The 25,235-nt window shown below is 37.4% G+C and overlaps 1 protein-coding gene and 1 pseudogene across 1 annotated transcript in view; both read left to right on the top strand.

Annotated features, from left to right (window-relative positions):
- The window catches only part of MAPK10 (mitogen-activated protein kinase 10), a 556,562-nt gene that overhangs the window by 76,141 nt on the left and 455,186 nt on the right, over positions 1-25,235 (top strand). The gene's annotated exons all lie outside the window — the stretch shown is intronic.
- On the top strand, positions 1,337-2,187 carry LOC112835617 (kinetochore protein Spc25 pseudogene; annotated as a pseudogene).

The following is a 25,235-nucleotide window of genomic DNA, read 5'->3' as shown; positions in this document are numbered from 1 at the left end:
TAGTATTTTTTGATTGAAGAAAAGTGTAATGATGAAGTATACTTTAAGTTAATGTTTTAAAATAAAGTGTGTGTGTGTGTGTGTGTGTGTGTGTATTAGAAATGTCTTTAGTTTACACACTTGATCTTAGCCAAAAGGCCGAGAAGCGATAGAAATGTCTTTAGTTTACAGACAGTAATTGGCATTGTGTGGATTCACAGACCCTTTTACGTTACTTCAATACCTCCCAGCTCCTTCACCCACAGATTGAGTTCTACTGGGCTAGCATAGGGTTTCTGTAAGCAGGGTCATTTTGTAAGAGATTTGTTCATTCACTGAACAGATATTTATTGAACTAAGGGCAAGGTGCTGTATTAGACTCTGGGAATATAGCTGTGAAAGAAACAAAGCCGTTCCTGTCAGAAAGCTTATATTCTAGTGGGAAGAGAGAGACAAACAAATAATACATACATAACTATAATATTTCAAATGGTGTTAAGTGTTATGGAGAATAGGGAGGGCCTGGGTAGGCTAAGAAGACTGTTACTCAAATAGGATGGGGAGCGAGAAGCTCTCTATTGTGGTGGTATTTGAGTAGACCTTTGAATGCGGTAGAGCCACACAGCTCTCAGGGGAAGAGCGCTCAGGTCAGGGGAATTGCTGTTGCCAAACCCCAGAGGTGGGAGCCTGTTCGTTGTCCTTGAGTAGCAATACAATAGGTTTGGCTAGAGTAGGGTTAGAGAGTTAGAGGATTGAGGTAGAGGACAAGGTCAGAAAGGTGGTGGGTAGCCAGCCATATCATAGAGGGTCTTGCAGGCCACTGTAAGTGCTTTGAATTTTACCCTATGTGAAATAGAAAGAAGCAATCGGAGAACTTTAATTAGAATAGTGACATAATCTGACTAATGTTTTAAAAGTATCACCATGGCTGTTTATGAAATAAATTACTAGGTAAGGGTTGAAGCAGGAGACCAAACTGTAGAAATCCAGGCTAGAGATTGTCAAATGTTTCTGACTGGTTGAATAAAATTAAGACTGAGAACTGACCCTTGGACTTGGCAATGGGAAGGTTACTAAAGAGTGTATACTCAATTTGGTAGGCAATAAACAGCCTTTGAAGATTTTATAGGGAAGTGATATCATCAGCATTGTACTTTATGAAAATCTGTCTGTGGGTAGCAGTAGATGAGAAGGATTAGATTAAATGGAAAGAAATCTGAGGATAGAGAGCACATTTTAGGTGCTCATTTTATTAAAAAAGTATGGGGTAGCGAAGATTTGAAATAGGAAAGTCGGCGTGGCTGCAGGACCTGCTTCTGGAGACCCAGTTTTGGCTCGAATTGGGTCAGGTCTTTTGTGGCATTTTCTTCCAAAATGACAGAGGACGAACTTGCACTATTTGATAAAAGCATAAATGAATTTTGGAATAAATTCAAAAGCACTGTCAGTGACACTTCCTGTGGGATGGTGGGACTAAGCGACACCTACAAAGACTCCATCAAAGCATGTGGAGAAAAGCTGTCTGTGAAATTAAAGGAAGAAGAACGAATGGTTGAGATGTTTCTGGAATATCAAAATCAGATCTGTAGGCAGAATAACCTCATTCAAGAAAAAAAAGATAACTTGCTAAGGTTGATTGCTGAAATAAAAGACAAAAAGCAGGAACTGGAAGTACTGACTGCAAATATTCAGGATCTTAAGGAAGAATATGCTAAGAAGAAGGAAACTATTTCTGCTGCTAACAAAGCTAATGAAGAGAAGTTGAAAAGACTACAGAAATCTGCAGACTTATATAAAGATCGACTTGGACTAGAAATTCGAAAAATTTATGGTGATAAATTACAGTTTATATTCACTAATATTGACCCCCAAGCATCCCGAGAACCCATTTATGTTTTCCCTCCACCTAAATGAAGCCAAGGAATATGAAGTGTCAGATAGTGCTCCTCATCTTGAGTGCCTGGCAGAATTTCAAGAGAATGTGAGGAAGACCAACAATTTCTCGGCTTTTCTTGCCAATGTTCGGAAAGCTTTTACTGCTATGGGTTATAATTAACGTATGAATAGTATATAAAAATTGTTCATTTTTCTTCCCTATTGTGTATCTCTCTCTCTCTCTCTTTTTAATCATCGTGTGTCTCTTTTAAAAAGAATTCTCATTATCCATTGTTTGCCTATAATTTTTTTGTATTTCTGTAACATTTCTGTGTGGTGTATTTCTTTCAATTATTTTAATTAAAATCTTAAGAAATAAAATTTATAAAGTCAAATGTGAAAAAAAAAGTATGGGGTAGCAAAGGTGGGAATGGAAAGGTTGTTTCAGAGTCTGAATTGGAAGAATCAGACAATTGAAGGAATATAGGATAAGATAGACAGAAGAGTCAAAGCTAAATTTTTAAAAATTGTGTGATTAGGAAAATTGTAGTTCCATTGATAGAAATGGTCAGGAACAGAAAATGATATCTTTAATTTTGTCTATCACCCCTTTGAAGTTCTAGACATCTACGTTGATCCCAATGTTCACCTTTCAATTATTTTTTTTACAATCTTCTGTTAGCAGTCACTTTGAGACTCCAGAAGATCAATCATGATCTTCTGACTGGCAGAAAGTCAATTCACATTTTTTGGAAGTCTTGGCAAATGGATCCCATAGTTCTTCCTAGAATAAACCTTTGTTACTTTGCTTTGTAGTCTATATTGATGATCCACACAAAATAAGAACCTCACAAAAAATTCCTTTATTTTCCTTTATGTGCTAAGTTTGAGGTGTCCATGGTAAGTTTTGGTGAAGATGTCCTTCAGAATGAAAATGTAAGTCCGGAATATAGAAGGGCGATGAAAGTTAAGATTAAAACGTGAGAGCCGGGTGCTATCAAACTGGATAAGAATTGCAAGGGAAAGAATGTAAAAAGAGAAGAATATTAATTATAGGTGCTGGAAGAATTCTATATAGTGGGAATGTTAATTTTAAAAATTGATGGGTTTGGGGGAGGAGATGTACATTTGAAAGCTATTGAGATTTTAAATGTTTTCACCACATGAAAGAACTGATAATTATGTGATGTGATAGAGATGTTAGCTAATACTATGATAATCATATTGTAATATGTAAATTTATAAAATCAACATGTTATATCCCTTAAACTTATATAATGTTATATGTCAATTATATCAATTTTTTTAATTTAAAAAATTGAGGAAAAGGGAAGAAAATAAACAAAAGGTATCAAGAAAATTCCTCAAAAAGAAAATTTTTGTTTAGTCAGTCATCTTGATGGACCATATTGTGGTGGAAAATAAAACTCAGAGCATGCTGAGAGTGGTCTAGTGGTGCTATAAAGACAAATAAACAAGAAGTTTTATGAAGTTTGAAGGAGCAGTCTGGAGAATGAGTGTGAGAAAGTCCAGGAGCTGGGAAAAAGTGAGAGACAGGAAAAAATGGGAAGGGATGGGATAGATGTTGGAGTGGGAATGGGACAGGAGCTAGGACCCCAAGGGAGATGATCAGTGATAAGTTTCTGATTGTGGGTGTGGCTTTGGACTTTTAATCACATCTCTTTGATTTTAGGATACCATGATAATGTGATATACTGTCCATTTAATAAAAGTTTTTCAGGACAAAATAATTCTATTTGAAATCTTTGACAGAATAATTCTATTTGAAATCTTTGGCTGTGATAGAGTATACCCTCTTATCTCATGTTGTCACTGAAAGTTCAGTGAAGATGTATAATCACAGTTATGGTATGATTAGATTTTATGAGATTAAGGGTTTTAGGGAAATTAGTGGGAAGTATTCCGTGTTGAAATCAATATGGAGTAAAGCTAAGGAAACACAAGAGATGATACTTGAGAATTCAGTAGAAGCAAGAAATCTGAGGAGGTGACTCAGAATAATGTAAACACCCTTAGAATTTATGAAGATATTAGGCATGAGGTGGGAGATACTTGTTTTCCATGAATATGGTGGTAAGATAGGGATTCTTTCCATTTTAATTCACATAATATATTTTATTTGTATTTATTTTTAATTTTTTAATTTTTTAAAAATTTTATTATGTTATATTAGTCACCATACAAAACAACATAATGTATTTTAAAAATATGTGTCAATGGAAAGAGGTGGTGACTATTTGGGGGACATATAGTTTGTAAACATATGGGTCATAAGACGTTTGAGGAGGAAAAGAAGAAATGGACACGAGAAAAGTAGTCATGAAAGAGGTAGAAGAACATAATCTCTGTATGACTTTATATCTGGACTGGTTAAGATGTCATTGAATTTGTTGACCTTTAAAAGTCCCTTCAGTCCTGTAATGCAATGACCTATATATATACATACATATATCTATATATCTATATCTATATCTATATTTTTTGGTAGGGGTTAATTATTCCAAAAACCGTCTTTACTTTCAACTCAGGAGAGAGAATGTTAACTCTGTGCTTTTGGGGGGATGAAATTAATGCGGGTCTTCTTTACCTTTCATGTAAACCTGTCCAGATCACAAGTTTCCAAATTGACCAAATTGTTAGGGATGTTGGCGGAAAAGTTCAACCATGTACTTTCTGAGTGAAGGACAGTCATCATTTCATTCTCTGACACAATGTCATGATGGTTTGTCTCTCATAACTGCCATAGAATTTGTTCTTTGCACAATAATGTATATGTGCATGCATGTATATGTATGTGTGTGTGTATGTTGTGTTTTCCCTCTTAAGACTCTTAGTTTTCATTGAAACTGTGTACCCAATGGTAAACTATGGATGGATAGTATGGATTTACCCCAACTGATTGTAGGAGAATTAATTCTTGTCATCATTGGGGACTTCCTATTTCCTAATTTTATTTCTGCTACACAAGCAAAGTTGGCATTAGGATATAGAACTTGAAAAGAGCTTGAAGAGCCCCATGTTACACAATAAAATGGTCTTTCAGTTTCATATGCCAAACCAATATATATATATATATTATGAATAATACCTTGGTTCAGAAATATATAAAATATTAAATATAATTATTATATAAGTATAGCTGTATACTTAGTTAAAAATTGTTGAGGACTGTATATAAAATAGCACACACCTCAACATAGTATACCTTTGAACTCAAGAAACATCAGTTGAACTAAACTGTCAATTTATTGTTTAAATTTCCTATGAGATTCAGGTTACTATTGCCAGTTTCAATCACAAAGAATCCAATAAATTTTCAAGTTGATTGGTTTCAAATCACTGCAGATTGAATCTTTATCTTCATATTAAAATATAGACTTAGGATGCTTACCAGAGATATCTTGTTTTTATTATTACCTTAACTTTCTAATCAGTTTATATTCTTAAAAGTTGAAAGGTTTTAAGTAGTTATTACAGAAAAAAAAATGTATTGCTCTAATAATAAGGAGTTTCCTGTGTTTGCCTTGTAGATGCAATATATAGATTTAAGTTGTTCTGGGATTCATATTTGACCTAATGTGTATTCATAACTATTTTAGTTATAGCAACATGGCTTTCGTTTTGCATGCCTAATAAGGTTAACTGATGAGTCAGACTAATGATATTACTTCAGACTTCTCTAGCATCTTTCATCTTCAGATTACTAAATACTTTGTAAACATTAATTAAACATCACAATACGCCTTGGAAGAAAGGTAAGTATTATTATCCTTTTATGGGGAAATCGACATAGGGGGCTTAGGTGAAGCAAATATTAGATATATAGAACTGAAGTTATAGGATAAGGTGCTGATAATGCTTCTTCCTGGGTACAGAAAGAGAAGCATAGGTGTAATTACTACAAAATAACCAATGCTTATGGGGGAATGTAAATTTTAAGAGGCCCAGAACCCTCTGTGAAATTAATTTTGGAGATTAGGTATTCAACTGAAATTCCTGGTTATGACAGTGTGTATCACCCAGTACCCAAATTTATCTTTTTCCTGATGAAGTGGAAAGTCAGGTTAGGATTACTGCTACGTGCTTGAACTTAATAACTCTAATAGAATCATATGATCTGGGTGTTCTAGCACAGCCCTGATTTCAAATGCGCTGATGTGCTTCTCCCATTAGTGGATTCAAACTGTTCTTACTGCGTGACCTGATTTTTGGTTTGAGAATTGAATCACCATAACTATTATGGCTAGTTTTAAAGCTTTGTTTCTTATCCCAAAATGAAGTGGGTATTGACCAATTACCAGGTAATTTGGGTGATTTGGATGGCTGGCTTATCAGTTGTAAATTTTTTTTTTTTAAAGATTTTATTTATTTGACAGAGGGAGACACAGTGAGAGAGGGAACACAAGCAGGGGGAGTGGGAGAGGGAGAAGCAGGCTTCCTGTGGAGCAGGGAGCCCATTGCGGGGCTGGATCCCAGGACCCTGGGATCATGACCTGAGCCGAAGGCAGACGCTTAATGACTGAGCCACCCATCAGTTGTAAATTTCTTTCTAGTAACACAGATAGAAATTCAACAAGATGGAATTTTATTTTTCTTTCATAAAGGAAGGCTGAGGAAAGATACTGCAGGTCTGTATGGGGTATCTAAAGTGGCATCAAGGACCTAAGATCTTTCTCTTTTTTCTCTACCATCCATAACTTGTGGTTTCCACCCTTGAGACTGTCTTAGGGGCCAAGATGGTTGCTAGGGTTCCAGACATCAATTACATGTTCCAGGCAAGGAAGTAGGGGGGACAAAAAGGTATACTCTAGCTGTCTGTCTTAGGGAGTGTTCTGTAAAGGCCCATTTAGCATTTATCAGCAATCCTTAATTGCAGGAGAGGTTAATAAATGCAGTCATTTAATTGGATATACCACTATTTGGAATAAAATCAAAGTTTTATTATTAAGGAAAAGAAGAGACTAAATGTTGAATAGTTTTGATAATGTTCTTGGCTATAGCAAGAAATCAAAATCAGTAATTAAAACAGGACAAATCCTCTTTGGACTGTGAATTATATGGGTGCCCTTTTGTCTTGTTGACATCGACTGAACAACTGACACATTTCTACCGCATTTCATGATCTAGAGGCACAGCCAATGGGTGTGTATGTGTGGTCCTGGCAAGAAAATAACCAAACTAACAAGATCATCAGTAGAATTGTCTGGAAGTGTTCTTGCTGCATTCCTCCCCACCCTGAGGTCTATGTTCTTGGTGTGCTTACAACTTAGCTGCTGCTGGTTACAGTTAGGCAGGGCCAGAACAGTCTAAATCTGCTTTTCAGTGTTTGATTACATTAATGGAATACAGAGCTACTTTGCTTTTGTGCAGCTTTCTATACTCTGCTCTCCATGAGTATATCTCTCTGTGTGTTATCCCAAGGTCCATCTACTCTGCTGTCACTAGATACTGATTGGGAGGAATTTGAAAGCATAGGTGGTGGCTAACATGCTTGAAAGGAACATTTCACTTTACAAAATCCTAATTGCAAAAGGATGTGGACATCTAGTAGTAATTATTTTTTAACTATTTTTTATTTTTGCAAGAATGCTTAAGATCTACTCTCTTAGCAAATTTCAATTACACAATATGGTATTATCGATGATAGTTACCATGCTAGACATTAGATCCTTAGAACTTATTTATTTGTAACTGGAAGTTTAAATCCTTTTACCAACTTCTCTCCATTTTCCTCACCCTCCCGCCAGCCCCTGGCAACCACTATTCTCCTGATTGTTTCTATGAGTTTGACTTTTTAAAAAACGATTCCACATATAACTGATACCATTCTGTTTGGCTTGTTTAACTTTGTCTTTCTCTGTCTGGCTCATTTTACTTAACATAATACCCTCAAGGTCTATCCATGTTGTGGTAAATGGCAGGATTTCCTTTTTTTTAAAAAAAAGAATGAGTAAAATTTCATCATGTGTTTGTATACCATATTTTCTTTATTTTTTATGATATGAATTTTTTTAATTTTAATTTTTTAGTTGAAGTATAGTTGACATACAATATTGTGTTAGTTTCAGGTATGCAATATAGTGATTCGACAACTCTATATGCTGTGCTCACCACAAGTGTAATTACCATGTATTGCCGTAAAAGTTATTTACAATATTATTGACTATATTTCCTATGCTGTACTTTTCATCACTGTGACTTATTTATTTTACAACTGTAAGTCTGCACCTCTTAATCCCCTTCACCTGTTTTGCCTATCCCCCCACCACCCTCCCCTCTGGTAACCACTAGTTCTCCATATTTATGAGTGTGTTTCTATTTTTTCTTTGTTCATTTTTAAAAATATTTCAGATATAAGTAGAATCATATGGTATTAGTCTTTCTCAGTCTGACTTAATTTTTAAAAAATATTTTATTTATTTATTTGAGAGAGAGAATGAGAGATAGAGAGCACGAGAGGGAAGAGGGTCAGAGGGAGAAGCAGACTCCCCGCTGAGCAGGGAGCCCGATGCGGGACTCGATCTCCTGGGACTCCAGGATCATGACCTGAGCCGAAGGCAGTCGCTCAACCAACTGAGCCACCCAGGCACCCAGTCTGACTTAATTTAACTTAGAGTAATACTCTCTGATCCATCCGTGTTGTCATGAATGGCAAGATTTCATTCTGTTTTATGGCTGAGTAATACTCCTTTGTGTGTGTGTGTGTGTACACAGCATATCTTATTCATTCACCTATGGATGGATACTTGGGTTGCTTCCATATCTTGGGTATTGTAATAATATTGCAATAAACACAGGGGTGCATATTTTCATTTTCTTTGGGTAAATACTCAGAAGTTGAATTACTATATTGTATGGTATTTCTTTTTTTTTATGTTGAGCTATATGAGTTCTTTATATATTTTGGATATTTACCTCCCTTTGGAAATATCATTTGCAAATATCTTCTCCAAGGGGCGCCTGGGTGGCTCAGATGGTTAAGTGTCTGCCTTCGGCTCAGGTCGTGATCCCAGAGTCCTGGGATCGAGCCCCGCATTGGGCTCTTGGCTCAGCGGGGAGCCTGCTTCTCTCTCTGCCTCTCCCCCTGCTCATGCTCTCTCTCTCTATCTCTGTGTCTCAAATGAATAAATAAAATCTAAAAAAAAAAAACTTCTCCCATTCAGTAGGTTGCCTTTTTACTTTGTTGATGGTTTCCTTTGCAGCCCAGAAGACTTTTAGTTTGATATAATCCCACTTGTTTATTTTTTGCTTTTGTAGCATTTGCTTGGTGTCAAATAAAAAAAATAATTGCCAAGACCACGTTGAGGAGCTTACCTCTAAAATTTTCTCTTAGGAGTTTTATAGTTTTATGTCTTAAATTTAGGTCTTTTAACCCATTCTGTGTTGATCTTTGTGCATTGTGTAAGATAGTGGTCCAGTTTCATTCTTTTGCATGTGTCTGTGCATTTTTCTGAACACCATTTATTAAAAAGAATGTCCTTCCCCCATTATATATTCCTGTCTCCTTTGTTATAAATTAATTGACCCATATACACATGGGTTTATTTCTGGGCTATTCTGTTCCACTGATCTATATATCTGTTTTTTATGCCAATACCATACTGTTGTGATTACTATAGCTTTGTAATATAGTTTGAAATCAGTAAGTGTGATGCCTTTAATGTAGTTTTCCTTTCTCAAGATTGCTTTGGCTATTTGGGATCTTCTGTGGTTCCATACAAATTTTAGGATTATTTTTTCTGCTTCTGAAAAAATGCCATTGGAATTTTGATAAGGATTTCATTAAATCTGTAAATTGCTTTGGGTAGTATGGACATTTTAGCAATATTCTTCCAATCTGTGAGCCCAGAATATCTTTCTATTTGTTCGTGTCTCTTTTGATTTCTTTCCTCAATATCTTACAGTTTTCAGCATACAGATCTTTTACCTTCTTAGTTAGGCTTATTCATAAGTATTTAATTCTTTTTGATACTATTGTAAATGGGATTTAAAAAAATTCTCTTTCTTATAGTTCATTATTGGTGTAGTCAAATGCAGCTGATTTTTGTATGCTGCAACTTTACTGAATTTATTTACTAGTCCTAACAGGATAGTAGACGTCCTAACATTTGTGAGGTCACATCTCATTGTAGTTTTGATTTGCATTTCTCTGATGGGTAGTAATGTTGAGCATCTTTTCATGCACCCTATTGGCCATTTTTTATGTCTTCTTTGGAAAAATGTTTATTCAGGTCCTTTGTCCATTTTTAAATTGGGTTATTTATTTATTTATTTAGGTTTTGAATTGTATGAGCCAGTTGGGATTCTTTGTAACTGGATGTGATCTTTAAAAAGTAAATGGTCAATTCCATATTTGATATAAACATACAGTCAGGTGGACTTTGATTTAAGGCAGAACGTGGTTTAGAGACATATTTTGAAATAGTGCATATTTAAGTGTGTCAGAAATACCAAGAGCTTTGTTATTTTACTCTGAGGGCCACTTGGGTGTTCAACAGCTGACTCATATAGAAACACAGATTAGGGCCTGAAGGAAGTCTGGAGTTTATTTATAGGGCAAAAGGGGGTTAATATTGGATAAGAATGATATTTGGAACTCAGAAGTTCCTTCTAATAGTAGCTAGCCTAAATATGCTTAGGCAACAATAAATAGTATGATGTATCCTGCATATGTGTGGCAATAACTTACAGCTTAGAAAGTCACACCTATTTTATTATAAACTTATAATTTGGTAGGGTTGTTGATGGGTCAGCTCTCACTAAAACTTTATCTTTTGTTTACTTAATGGAGATTTGGAAGCTTATGGGTCCTCTTTTGAATGAGACTCATCTCCATTGTATCTACGCCTAGGGACTTCTACATTCTTTTTGTCCAGAAGACACAACCAGACACTTTTCAGGGCACTTAGTTTGTTGAAGTTTTAAAGGTCTCCAAAAATCATTCCTCTGTTGTTACTTCCTTGGTTTGGAACATAACTAGAGCTAGATAATAGGGTCAAACAGATGAAATAAAAATGGGACTCAGTTTTGTAGTAACAGTGGTTTTCCTAGGACTGCACCCAGAAATAGACAGCCCTTCTCCCAGCTACCTGTGGGCCTTGCTCTCCAGGGACAGTCTCTTTTACCTAGAGTGACATATTTATTGTCCAAACCAAGACACTTTTGAGAATTAAAGAGGTTGCTAGTAGGGTGAAATGTCAGGAAAATTATAACATGAGGTTACTGACTTTTATCTTATGATGGCAGTCAAAGTAGAAAGCACACCCTCTTCAGGCAGGCAGACCTGAGAGGAAAGGGAGGAAGCCTATCACACAGTTCCTTCTCCCTAACACACTACTCACATAAAGAAGTTCTTTGCCCCCCAGGGAGAAGTGAGGGATAGCCCAGGAAGCCAACTGTGCTCATGGAAAATCCATCCTCATAGAACCCATAGAGAACAGTAGAGGTTTCCCATTAGGCCTGCCTCTTATATTTATTTACACTGCCAGAGGAGGGGCAGAGTGGGGTGCTCTAAACATAGGGCTGGAGGAGTGGTGGGCAAGAGCTGACTGTTAGCATTGCTTCTCAACTCCACATTCAGAAATACTTGGTAGATTGAAACTGGCCATGATGGCAGTATGTATAGCATAGCATGATTTGGCAAACTACAAATCATGCCCTTCTTTCCTCTCCTCTGGTAGAGGTATTTGTTAAAGATCCATCAGCATACCACTTGGCCCTATTTCTTCTGGGTTTATAGTTGATACCTCCCCTTGCCCCCATCATCTAGTCGAGATATTCATGATCAGTGATCAAAAGCACACTTTTCATTGCCGTGGAAAAAACTGCAGCCTCTGTACATCTTAACGCCTCTCAGAGTGTACGCCATTGGGCTTGCTCCGCATCCACCTAAGCAGTTGCAGTGCTGTCTGTGGCTCTAAGTCCTCTGTCCTAGAAGAACCAAGGAACCTGAGGATGGATATTCCATTTGGTACTAAGGCTGGCTGTTCAGTGCAGGCCTTTCTTGTTCCTTGCAAAGTCTATGAGATGAAAAGTCTAAGCATCACTTTGATGCTTTTAGAGTCTCCCAGGTGTTCACAATGAGAAACAGGCTTGTTCCTGGGGACCTGAAATTCCTGGCAATGGTATTATCAGTAAAGTTGCAAAGTTCCTGAGTTTTAGAAGTTTAGAAGCTCTGGATGTGAGTTCTGTTTATGCAAGTTATGACTGTGGAAGTTTGCAAAAAATATATCTCATTGCTTGGAGTATTCTTTTATTTTTTTGGAATGTTCTTTTAAAGTGGGAATAATATTCTCCAATTATAAAATTTTGGAGCTAAATAAAACAGCATGTGAAAATGAGTTGTAAAACTTAAAGAGCTATGTTAACATAAAGTATAAGGCTTTATAAGGAGAGCATATATTTTGTGGCAAAAGGAGAAATAAGTTATTTCTGACATTTTAATTACTTGTAGGACAGGAAACAGCTGGATTATCCACAAGGCTGATTAAGCCTGTGTGTAGCTCTAGTCTAGCAAAGGGGTATTGACTTATCTTTTAGAGGAAAGAATTTGCTATCTTCCCCGATTCCCTCAAATAAATTAATCATCATTGGAAAACTACGAACTTACTAGGTATCTTTATGCTTATTTTACAGTTTAATGTTTTAAAATTATAATGTGGAAGGGAATTGGGTATTGAATTTAAAAAAATTACTTAGAATTTCTAAAAAAATAAAACCCTAATTCAACCATTGAAATGATTACTACTTAGGTTCTTATATCTTTTTAAAATTTTAATTTAATTTAATTTAATTTAATTTTTTAAAAGATTTTATTTATTTATTCTTAAGAGACAGAGAGAGAGAGAGAGAGAGGCAGAGGGAGAAGCAGGCTCTCTGCTCAGCATGGAGCCCGATGCGGGACTTGATCCTAGGACCCCAGGATCATGATCTGAGCCGAAGGCAGACGCTTAACCATCTGAGCCACCCAGGCACCCAATTTAATTTTTTAATTTAATTTATTTTTTTAAGTAGGTTCCATGCTGCGCATGGAGCCCAATGCAGGGCTTGAATTCATGACACTGAGATCAAGACCTAAGCTTAAATCAAGATTTGGACACTTAACAAATCTGAACCACCCAGGTGGCCCTAGATTCCTGTACCTTTTAATATCTTAAAAAGGATTGAGGTAGGGCACCTGGATGGCTCAGATGGTTAAGCGTCTGCCTTCGGCTTAGGTCATGATCCCAGGGTCCTGGGATTGAGTCCCACCTCGGGCTCCCTGCTCAACGGGGAGTCTACTTCTCCCTCTGCCCCTCTCCACACTCCCATACTCATGCTCTCTCTCTTTCTCACTCTCAACTGAAAAAAAAAATATATATATCTTAAAAAAAAAGGATTGAGGTAAAAGGAAGCCTTCAGAGGCACATTTTGTTAAGTACTTGTACAGAACACACAAGGGCTATGTGTTTTCCCCCACATTGCTGACATCTTAGATATAAAATTACTTTAGCATAATGTTCCCTTGTAAAACACAAAATAAATCATTTAAAATTTTTAATTGGAATTATGTCTGATTTTTTTGTTTGTTTTTTAAGCAGGTAAGGAAAAATGAAATCTTTCAGGTTTGACTTTAAGTGTGGGTTTTTCAGATGTATCTTGGCCTCCCTCTAGTGGTTGCTGTGGCAAGCTGAACCCAAACCTGGGGCATAGAGCTCATTTCTTTGAATCAAAAATAGGGTTTTGAATATTCAAGCCTCAGTTTGTTTATTTATTTATCTATTAAAAGATTTTATTTATTTATTTGACAGAGAGAGAGACACAGTGAGAGAGGGAACACAAGCAGGGGGAGTGGGAGAGGGAGAAGCAGGCTTCCCGCTAAGCGGGGAGCCCGAAGCAGGGCTCGATCCCAGGACCGCGGGATCATGACCTGAGCCACAGGCAAACGCTTAACGGCTGAGCCACCCAGGCACCCCACAAGCCTCAGTTTAAATGACTCTCAGGTTTTGGTATTTCTTTGATACTCAAGTTAATTTGCATTTGTGTTCCTATCGTTTTTTTAAAAAGATCTTATTTATTTATTTGAGAGAGAGACAGAGATAGCAAGAGAGAGCACGAATGGGGGGAGAGGCAGAAGGAGAGGGAGAGGCAGGCTCTCTGCTGAGCAGGGAGCCCAAGGCTAGGGTTGATCCAGGACTCTGAGATCATGACCTGAGCCGAAGGCAGACACTTAACCCACTGAGTCACACAGGCGCCCCTCTGTTGTTGCTATTACCTGAACTTTTTTTATGATTAATTTTGGTGGTAAAGGTTTGTGTGTGTGTGTGTGTGTGTGTGTGTGTGTGTATGTGTGTTTGTGCATTCTTTCTCACAAAAAACAGAACCCTGTGTCCAGTTATAAATTTTAAGTTTTTTATGCCTTATGTAATATCTTCTGGTACAAATTCTAGGAAAAAGATTTTATTAATACATTTTTGGCCAAAATTGAGATTGCTGCCAATTTACAAGGAATCCAGAGGACAGAAGAATATACTGAGGAGTAGGAGGAACTTGGGAAGATGGCAGAGTAGGGACACCCTGAGCTCACCCTGTCCCATGTTTTCGACTAGACATTATCCACATCCAGGTCAATAAACTGGAGAGCCATCCGAAGTCTGGCTGAGCAAGCTCCACAACAAAATATACAGGAGAAGCGTATCTGAAAGTTTAGGAAGTTCAAAAAGGTAGAGGGAGGTTGCCCATAGGAGGAAGGGAGCTGCACGTGGGAAGAGGGCAGAGAAACAGGCCCTCACACCAGGGAGCTCACATGGGAAGACTAATCCCCATAGCATTTGGCTTTAAAAACCAGAGGGGCTGAGTTTGTAAAACCAGTGGGGCTTGAAACCCAGAACTTTTGGAGGTCAGCTGACTCAGTCCTCAGCAAGCCTAGAGGGTAAGTGATAGCTGGGTCACCACCCTTAAAGGAACAGCAGCCTGTGTGAAGATGCAACATAAAAACGGCGTTTTACACAATGCTGGGGAGGGGAGGGAAGGGGGCCAGTCAGCAAATGGGAGACGGATCTGTTTATATTGATTTCTGAGCATGTTGGGGGATTTCTCCAAAAATGACAGAACTGTCAGGTGCCATTTTCTTCCCTGCCCTCTGGCATAAGCATAGACACATGTTGGAGGTGGGGCTGCACAGATACTTGCTACCTAACCTGCTAGTGGTACCCCACACCCATGAGTTCTCCTGAGGACTTTCAGACTCCAGGCCTGCTGGTCTCAGCGTCAGGCTCAGGGCAAATTTTGTGAAAGCTGAGTGGGCGCCCTGCCAGCCACCAGGTGCATAGCTGTTACCAAGTGTTGTGCACATTTGCCCCACCACACTTAGCTGTGCACCCCCAGTCATCCCTGTGTGTCTTGCCCAGCCCTGCTCTCCTGGTGCGTGACTGCCAGGTACACAGCTGTGGCCATGTTGTGCCCTGCCACAGCACCAGGCCAAACCATCACACATGCCCAGCCACATGCCCCCAGCCACCATTGGGCTCTGTGCCCAGCCTCATGTCCCTGGCTGCCGGTGTGCAGATTCCAGCCACCCCCACACTTCAGGAGACCCGGCACAGGACTAGTGGCCCAGTGCACCTTCTGCTAACATCGCTGCCATGCTCTCCAGTTCCCCAACAGGCACACCTCTCACAGAGCTGGCCTGCTTGGGTCCCGCTAACACCACAGAGAGCAACCACAGCCTACAACAGGCAGAGTCAGTGCAGATGACTGCACTTGAAGGAAAAGTGACTCAAACAACAGCAGGGCATAAACAACACACATGGGATACTCTCCTGAAGTGCCAGTTTCTAATGAATAGGGGACACTGCACCTTGGGGCACTCCAGGACCTCCTCTTTAGAAAGTCATTACTTTCAAGAGCAGAAGACACAGCTGACTTTCTTAACACAGAGAAATAGACATAGAGAGACAGAGGAGGAAACAGAGAAATTTATCCCAAATGAAAGAACAGGACAAAGCCACAGCCAGAGATCTATATGAAATAAATATAAGTAACATGCCTAATACAGTTTAAAGCAATGATCATAAAGATACTGGATTTGAGAAAATAATGGAAAACATGAGTGAGACCCTTAACACAGAGATAAGGAATAACATAGTAGAGATAAAGGGTATAATAAATGAAAATAGAAACACACTTGATGGAATAAACAGCAGGATGGAAGAAGCAGAGGAACGAATTAGTGACCTAGAAGACAGAGTAATGGAAAGTAATCAAGCTGAACAAAAGAGAGAGAAAAGAGTTATGCAACATGAGAATAGACATAGGGAATTCAGTGACTCCATAAAATGTAATAACATTTGTATTATAGGAGTCCCAAAAGAAGAGAGAAAAGGGGGCAGAAAATTTATTTGAAGAAACAATAGCTGAAAACTTTCCTAATCTGGGGAAGGAAAACACATCCAGATCCAGGAGGCACAGAGAACCCCCAACAGAATCAACAAAAGCGGACTCACACCAGGACATATTGTAATTAAATTGGCAAAATATAGTGATAAAGAAAAAAAATTAAAAGCAGCAAGACAAAAGAAGTTATTAACTTACAAGGGAAAACCCATAAGGCTAGCAGAGTTTTCAGTAAAAACTTTCCAAGCCAGAAGAGAGTGGCCTGATATATACAAAGTGATGAATAGGAAAAATCTGCAGCCAAGAATACTCTATCCAGAAAGGCTATTATTCACAATAGAAGGAGAGCTAAAGAGTTTTCCAGACAAACAAAAACTAAAGGAGTTTGTGACCATGAAACCAGCCCTGAAAGATATTAAGGGGGATTCTTTGAGTGCAAAGGAGAGACCAAAAGTGACAGTTTAAGGCAGGAAACACACAAGCAGTAAGAATGAATATTTCTGTAAAAATTCAGTCAAGACTTACAAAAAAAAGGATGTAAAATATAATAACATACTTAAAATGTTTGGAGGAGAGGAGAAAAGAATGGGTTCATACTTAAATGACCATCAACTTACTATATACTACTATATGCAGAAGAGGTTATATACAAATCTAATGGTAACCATATTTCAAAACCCACTAATAAATATGCAAAGAATAAAGAGAAAGAAATCCAAATATATCACTAAAGAAAATTTAAAAAAACAGGAAAGACAAGAAAGGATCAGAGAAATCTTCAAAAACAACCACAAACCAGTAATAAAATGGCATTAAATATGTATCTATGAATAATTACATTTTGTGTAAGTGGACTAAATGTTCCAATCAAAAGAGGTAGGGTGACAAAATGGATAAAAAATGTAAGACCCATCTATATGCTGCCTACAAAAGACCCATTTTAGACTTAAAGACACCTGCAGATTGAAAGTGAGAGGATAAAAAAACATCTATTATGCAAATGGATATCAAAAGAAAGCTGTTGTAGCAATACTTATATCAAACAAAGTACACCTTAAAACATGACTGTAGCAAGAGACAAAGAAGGACACTCTATAATCACAAAGGGGACAATCCAACAAAAAGATATAACAATTATAAATATTAATGCACCCAACATGGGAGCATCGAAATACATAAAACAGTTAATAACACATAAAGGAAGTAATTGATAATAATACAATAATAGTAGGGACTTAAACACCGCACTTACATCAGTGGACATATCATCCAAACAGAACATCAACAAGGAAATAATGGCTTTGAATGACACACTGGACCAAATGGATTGAACAGATATGTTCAGAACATTCCACCCTAAAACAGCAGAATACATGTTCTTTTCAAGTGCACTTAGTACAGTCTTTAGATAAGATCACGTATTAGCCCACAAAACAAGTTTCAACAAATCCAAGAAAATTGAAATCATACCAAGCATATTTTCTGACCACAATGCTGTGAAACTAGAAGTCAACCACAAGAAAAAAATATATGAAGACCACAAATACATGAAGGCTAAATAATATGTTATTAAACAATGATTGGGTCAACTAGGAAATAAAAGAAGAAATAAAAAAGCACATGGAAACAAATGAAAATGAAAACACAATGGTTCAACACCTTGGGATGCAGCAAGAGTGGGTCTAAGAGGGAAGTTTATGGCAATACAGGTCTACCTCAAGAAGCAAGAAAAATCTCAAATAAACTACCTAATCTTGCATCTAAAGGAGCTAGAAAAAGAACAAAAAACAAAACCTAAAACCAACAGGAGGAAGAAATAATAAAGACTAGAGCAGAAATAAATGATTCAGAAACTAATAAAACAATAGAACCGATCAATGAAACCAGGAGCTTGTTCTTTGAAAAAAATAAATAAAATTGATAAACTTCTAGCCAAACTTATCAAGAAGAAAAGAGAAGGGACTCAAATAAATAAAATCACAAATGAGAGAGGAGAAATAACAGCTAATACCACAGAAATACAAATAATCATAAGAGAATATTATGAAAAACCAAATGCCAAAAAATTAGACAACCTACAAGAAATGGATAAATTCCTGGAAACATATAAACTCTTAAAACTGAAACAGGAAGAAATAAAAAATTTGAACAGATCAATAACCAGCAAAGAAATTATGTCAGTAATCAAAAAACTCCCAGGGTGCCTGGGTGGCTCAGTTGGTTAAGCATCTGACTCTTGATTTTGGCTCAGGTTATGATCTCAGGGTTGTGAGATTGAGCCCCACATTGGGCTCTGCGCTGGGTGGGGAGTCTGCTTAAGATTCTCTCTCTCCCTCTCCCTTTGCCCGTCCCTTCCCCTCCCTCTCTAAAAAAGAAAAAAAGAAAACAAACAAACAAAAAAACCCCCACAAAAAACCTCCCAAACAGAAGTCCAGGACCAGATGGCTTCACAGGTGAATTCCACCAAACATTTATAGAAGAGTTAGTAGCTATTCTTCTTAATCTATTCCAAAAAATAGAAAAGGAAGGAATACTTCCAAATTCATTCTGAGGCCAGCATTACCCTGATACCAAAACCAGATAAAGACAGCACTAAAAAGGAGAACTACAGACCAATGTCCCTGATAAACATAGCTGCAAAAATTCTCAACAGAATACTAGAAAACCGAATTGAACAATATATTAAAAAAAAATCATTCCCCACATCAAGTGGGGTTTATTCCTTGGTTGCAAAAGTGGTTTAATATTTGCAAATCAACCAGTGTGATAGATCACATCAATAGGAGAAAGGATAAGAACCATATGATCATTTTAATAGATGCAGAAAAAGCATTTGATAAAGTACATCCATTTATGATAAAAACCCTCAACAAAATAGGTTTAGAGAAAACATACCTCAACATAATAAAGGCCATCTATGAAAAACCCACAGCTAACATCATCCTCAATGGGGAAAAACTGAGAGCTTTCCCCGTAAGATCAGGAATAAGACAAGATGTCTTCTATCACCATTTTTATTCAACATAGCACTGGAACTCCTAGCTACAGCAATCAGACACAAAAAGATATAAGAGGCATCCAAATTGGTAAGGAAGAAATAAAACTTTCACTATTTGCAGAAGACAGGATACTATTTATAGAAAACTCTAAAGAGGGGCGCCTGGGTGGCTCAGTCGTTAAGCGTTTGCCTTCGGCTCAGGTCGTGATTCCAGGGTCCTGGGATCGAGCCCTACATCGGGCTCCCTGCTCAGCGGGAAGCCTGCTTCTCCCTCTCCCACTCCCCCTGCTTGTGTTCCCTCTCTTGCTGTGTCTCTCTGTCAAATAAATAAATAAAATCTTTAAAAAAAAAAAGAAAACTCTAAAGACTCCACCAAAAACCTGTTAGAACTGATAAATGAATTCAGTAAAGTTGCAGGCTACAAAATCATTGTACAGATCTGTTGCATTTCTATATACCAATAGTGAAGCAGCAGAAAGAGAAATTAAGAAAACAATCACATTTACATTGCATCAAAAATTGTAAGATCCCTAGGAATAAAGCTAACCAAAGAGGTGAAAGTCCTGTACTCTGAAAATTTTAAAACATTGGTTAAACAATTTGAAGAAGACACGAAGAAATGGAAAGGCATTCCACACTCATGGATTGGAAGGACAAATATTATTAAAATGTCTATACTTTCCAAAGCAATCTACACATTTAAGGCAATCTCTATCAAAATACCAATAGCATTTTTCACAGAACTAGAACAAACAATCCTAAAATTTGTATGAAACCACAAAAGATCCCAAATAGCTAAAGCAGTCTTGAAAAAGAAAATCAAAGCTGGAGGCATCATGATTCCAGACTTCAAGTTATATTACAAAGCTATAGTGATCAAAACACTATGGTACTGGCACAAAAATAAACACATAGATCAATAGAACAGAATAGAAAACCCAGAAATAAACCCACAATTATATGGTCAATTAATCTTTGACAAAGCAGGAAAGAATATCCATAGGGAAAAAGACAGTCTCTTCAATAAACGGTGTTGGGAAAACTGGACAGCAACATGCAAAAGAATGAAACTGGACCACTTTCTTATACCATACACAAAAATAAATTCAAAATGGATTAAAGACCTAAATAAGAGACCTGAAACCATAAAAATCCTAGAAGAGAACATAGGCAGCAACCTTTATGACATTGGCCATAGCAACTTTTTTCTACATATGTATCTCAGACATTTTAACAAACCTTTTTTTTTTTAAGATTTATTTATTTATTTTAGAGAGAGAGAAAGCGTAGGAGTGGGAGGGACAGAGAGGGAAGGAGAGAGAATCTCAAGCAGACTCTGAGATGAGCGCGGGCCCTGACATGGCACTTGATCTCATGACCCCAACATCATGACCTGAGCTGAAACCAAGAGTTGGATGCTTAACCATCTGCACCACCCAGGCACCCCTAGACATATGTCTCTTGAGGCAAGGGAAACAAAAGCAAAAATAAACTAATGGGCCTACATCAAAATAAAAAGCTTCCATATAGGGAAGGAAACAAACAACAAAACTAAAAAGTGATCTATGGAATGGGAAAAGATATTTGCAAATGACATATCTGGTAAAGGGTTAGTATCCAAAACATATAAAGAACTGATATAACTCAACACCCAAAAAACAAATAACCCAATTGAAAAATGGACAGAAGACATGAATAGACATTTTTCCAAAGAAGACATCCAGATGGCCAACAGACACGCAAAAAGATGTTCATCATCACTTACCATCAGGGAAATACAAATCAAAACTGCAATGAGATATCATCTCACACCCATCAAAATGGCTAAAATCAACAACACAAGAAACAACAGGTGTTGGCAAGGATGTGGAGAAAGGGGAACTGTCTTGCACTGTTGGTGGGAATGCAAACTTGTACAGCCACTATGGAAAACAGTATGGAGTTTCTTCAAAAAGTTAAAAATAAAAATACCCTGCAATCCAGCAATTACACTACTGGGCATTTACCCAAAGAATACAAAAATACTAATTCAAAGGAATATGTGCACCCCAATGTTTATAGCAGCAATGTCCACAATAGCCAAAATATGGAAAGAGCCCAGATGTCCAGATGTCCATCGACAGATGAATGGATAAAGAAGATATGTGTACACACACACACACACACACACACACACACACACACACACAGGAATATTATTTAACTATAAAAAAGAATTAAATCTTGCTATTTGCAACAACATGGATGGAACTAGACAGTATAATGCTAAGCGAAGTAAGTTAGTTGGAGAAAGACAAATAGCATATGATTTCACTCATATGTGGAATTTAAGGAACAAAACAAATAAGCAAAGGAAAAAAATGAGAGACAGAGTCAAAGCAAGAAACAGACTTTTAATTATAGAGAACAAGCCGATGGTGACCAGGGTAGGGGATGGGTTAAATAGGTGGTAGAAATTAAGGAATGAACTTGAGGGGCACCTGGGTGGCTTAGTTCTTGTGTCTGCCTTTGGCTCGGGTCATGATCCCAGGGTCCTGCTCTGAGGGAAGCCTGCTTCTCCCTCTCTGGCTCCCCCTGCTTGTGTTCCCTCTCTGGCTGTCTGTCTCTCTCTCTGTCAAATAAATAAAATCTTAAGAAAAAAAAAAGGGATGCACTTGGATGAGCACAGGGTGATGTATGGAAGTATTGAATCATTATATGTACAAATGAAATTAATATTAACACTATATGTTAACTAACCGGACTCAAAATCAAAATGGAAGAAAAAGAATATACATAGGCAGTAACTTCAACTGAGGAGATGTAATCAAATCAATCAAACAAATTCTACAGGACATTCAAGCACAATTCTTCAACAAATAAATTGCAAGAGGAAACAAAAAGGAGGTGAAAGTGGAACCTGAAAATTAAAAAAGACTTAAAAAGCTACAACTATTTCCTAATCTGTTCCTTATTTGGATCCTGATTAAAACAAGCATGGTGAAAAAACCTATTTGTAAGATTTATGAGACAATTAAATACTTGACACTACATGTTTGATATTATCAAGGAATTATTTTTAGGTGTGATATGGTATTTTAGTTATGTTTAAAGACAAGTTGTTATCTTTTAGATATTTGCACTAAAATATTTATAAATGAAATTACATAATACCTGGGATTTGCTTCAAATAGTTGGGGAGAAAGGGGATAGATGGAGATGTGGATAGGGCAAAACTGGCCCTGGGCCCATGAGTGTTGGCCCTGGATGGACACATGGGAATTTATTATACCATTTTAAATACTTTTGAGTATATGTGAAATTATCCATAATTAAACATTAAAATCTCGATAAATTGGTTATAATGCTTTTACAAGATTGGGCCCCCTGCACCCAATTCAGTCTGAAATAAAGCATGACCCTTGCAGATTTTAAATTATTTCTTTTCAGAATCCCCAAGATAAACCCAGACCACTTCCTAATCTCCCACATAAGTGTTTTGTCATTCATTCAACAAATAGCTATTGAGTGCCTAATATAGGTTTAGGGATAAGCAGTGTTGATAAAGCAAGTAAAAAGGGAAAACAGTCTCTGCCTTCATTGAATTTACAGATTATAGGTTTTAATGATCCAGGATAAGACTGTAATTAGTAACAAGTCTTTATTGAAAGTTTAAAGATGAAGGACAACACATACACAAATAAGACAAAACTTCTGTACCAGCCAAGGCTGGGTTCATGTCCATCTCTTGGTCTAATTCCATTTGCCTAGGGGCCATTTTTTCCCCACTCCTGTAATTGTTCTGGACTATACATGACTCAGAATCCAGGACAGACTAACTCCAAGGACTCAGAGACAGAATATTTTTCTAACAAACTCGTTTTAATCTGCTTCCCCAAGTCCTCATTTCTTGCCAGGATTAACCTTTTGTCTAGGAACTTAGAAAAAAAAACCCCTGGAATTTCAAGACAGGTAGAAAGGGCAGAATCTTTAAATGTTAGATTAAAAGAAAAGAATGTGGAGGCAAATTTTAACCTTTTATAAGGAAGAATTTTCTAACAATTTTTGCTGGCCAAATGAAAGAAGTCACCTTGTGACAAGTTGTCCTTGTAAGGAGGCAGATAGCTATTTGTCAAGCATGCAGAAGAGAAATTATCAGTGGGTAGGAGTTTAAACTTAGCTAGCTAAAACTCCTGTTTAGGTGCTAACATTTCATTCTTTGAACAATGAAAATGGGGAGGTTGAATGCACTGTGACATCTGAAAGGAAGAGGAATTTCCTGGTAGAGATGTTTTGCTTATGCTTCTACAATCACATAATAAACCTTCCATTTATATGTAAGGTGGATGTAGATAAACATTTGGGCATCAGGGTTATCATATGTGTCAGTAGATGAGGCACTGTCCCTAGAATGTGGGAGCAATGCTGAAACCATTTGCTGCAGGTCTTACATTCTCAAAACAGATTTGAGCAGATTCTTCTCTAAACAGTTTCTCTGGAGCTTCAAAAGTGTTGTTATCCAATGGAATGTCCTAAATCATCTAGGACAGTTTGATTCATCCTGTAGGCCAGTCTCAAGGAGACAATACAGGCTATGTTATCTACCAATCATAGGCTTTGGCATACCAGATTTGATGTATTATTACTATTTATGTTTGAACTAACTCCTGAAATACCACCACCACTATCAATCACTGTATTAGGGTAAGCTAGATTATGCTGGATGACAACTGTGTAATCTTAGTGGTTTATGACAACAAGATGTTATTTCTTAGTTTATACTACATGCCTACCATGGGATGGCTGGAGTTCTACTCAAGTCTCTTTCCTTTGGGATCCATGATGATGGGATAGCCACCATCTGAAACATTGCCAGTTACCATGGTTGAGGAAAAGAGTGAATATGGAAACTGCATACTGGCTCCTCTCGAAACAGGGTGTTGGGCTTCTGCGTTGTGGCATCTTAATTATATTAGGACTGTGGATCCAGACTTTCACTAGTAATCCCTCTTTACAAGATCCTGAAAAAAATGCATGAAGGAAATATACCATGTTTCTATAGAAGAATTCCAGTGAGCTAGATTGGATTCTACCAGGAACTGCATTGCATAAGCTATGTTAGCCTGAGCAGTTTAGGACTAAAAGGGGTTAAATGCCTGTTCTGCTTACTTCTACTCCATAGCAGGGATCTGAATCACATTCCTATTACTCCGTAACTACCAAGGAGAGGCTGAAGAGAACATGAGATACAGGGGAAGGAACTAGAGAGCTTTTGTCTCAAAACCTAGTGGAAAGCTTGTATAGAATGCATTTCCATTACCAAGCCACGTGGGGAGAGAAGGCCAGAGAACGTGGAGAGAGAAAGAGAGCAAGAGGCCACCAGTAGAAAGCATGCAGATGGCCAGGCTGTCTCAGGAAGGACAAGCTCAAGACCATATCTTACTCCTCTTGGGGATCAGAGGAAGAGAGGTAGAAGGGATATAAAATACATATACACACTCCGTTTTTTTTTTTTTTTTTAACAATTTCAAAATTCCCGGCCAAGCAGGGCAACCCATAAAACTGTATTTTCGTAAACCATTCAGTACCATTCACAGGTAGACACTTAATACTGAAGAGAAAGGCATGAGGAAATGGTGTCTCCTAACCATGGGCTTCCTTCTGGGCGGGGTCGGAGTAAAGGAGGAAAATGAACAGGGCTTTGATACAGGGATTCTTTCCCTTTAGGCTTTATTATCTGACAAGAATGACCCTGAACTAAAACATGTAGATGCATGTAGCATATTAGTTAATCTATTTTTATTTCTCAGTGGGAAGTTGTGTCACTTTAATGCTTAGACTTAAAAAAGTTCTTCATAGGTTGTTTATGCTGATTCCTTATAATTTTATCTGTATTTTTCAAGCATGTACAAGTATTTTTCTTTTTTTTTTTTAAAGATTTATTTATTTATTTATTCATGAGAGACAGAGAGAGAGAGAGAAGCAGAGGCAGAAGCAGGCTCCCAAGGAG

This window comes from Callorhinus ursinus, unplaced genomic scaffold, assembly GCF_003265705.2.
Source record: "Callorhinus ursinus isolate GAN/ISIS: 27379988/994484 unplaced genomic scaffold, GSC_fseal_2.0 scaffold4, whole genome shotgun sequence".
Classification (NCBI taxonomy): domain Eukaryota; kingdom Metazoa; phylum Chordata; class Mammalia; order Carnivora; family Otariidae; genus Callorhinus; species Callorhinus ursinus.
The sequence above is the reverse complement of the archived record's forward strand: the minus strand, read 5'-3'. Positions and strand labels throughout refer to the sequence as shown.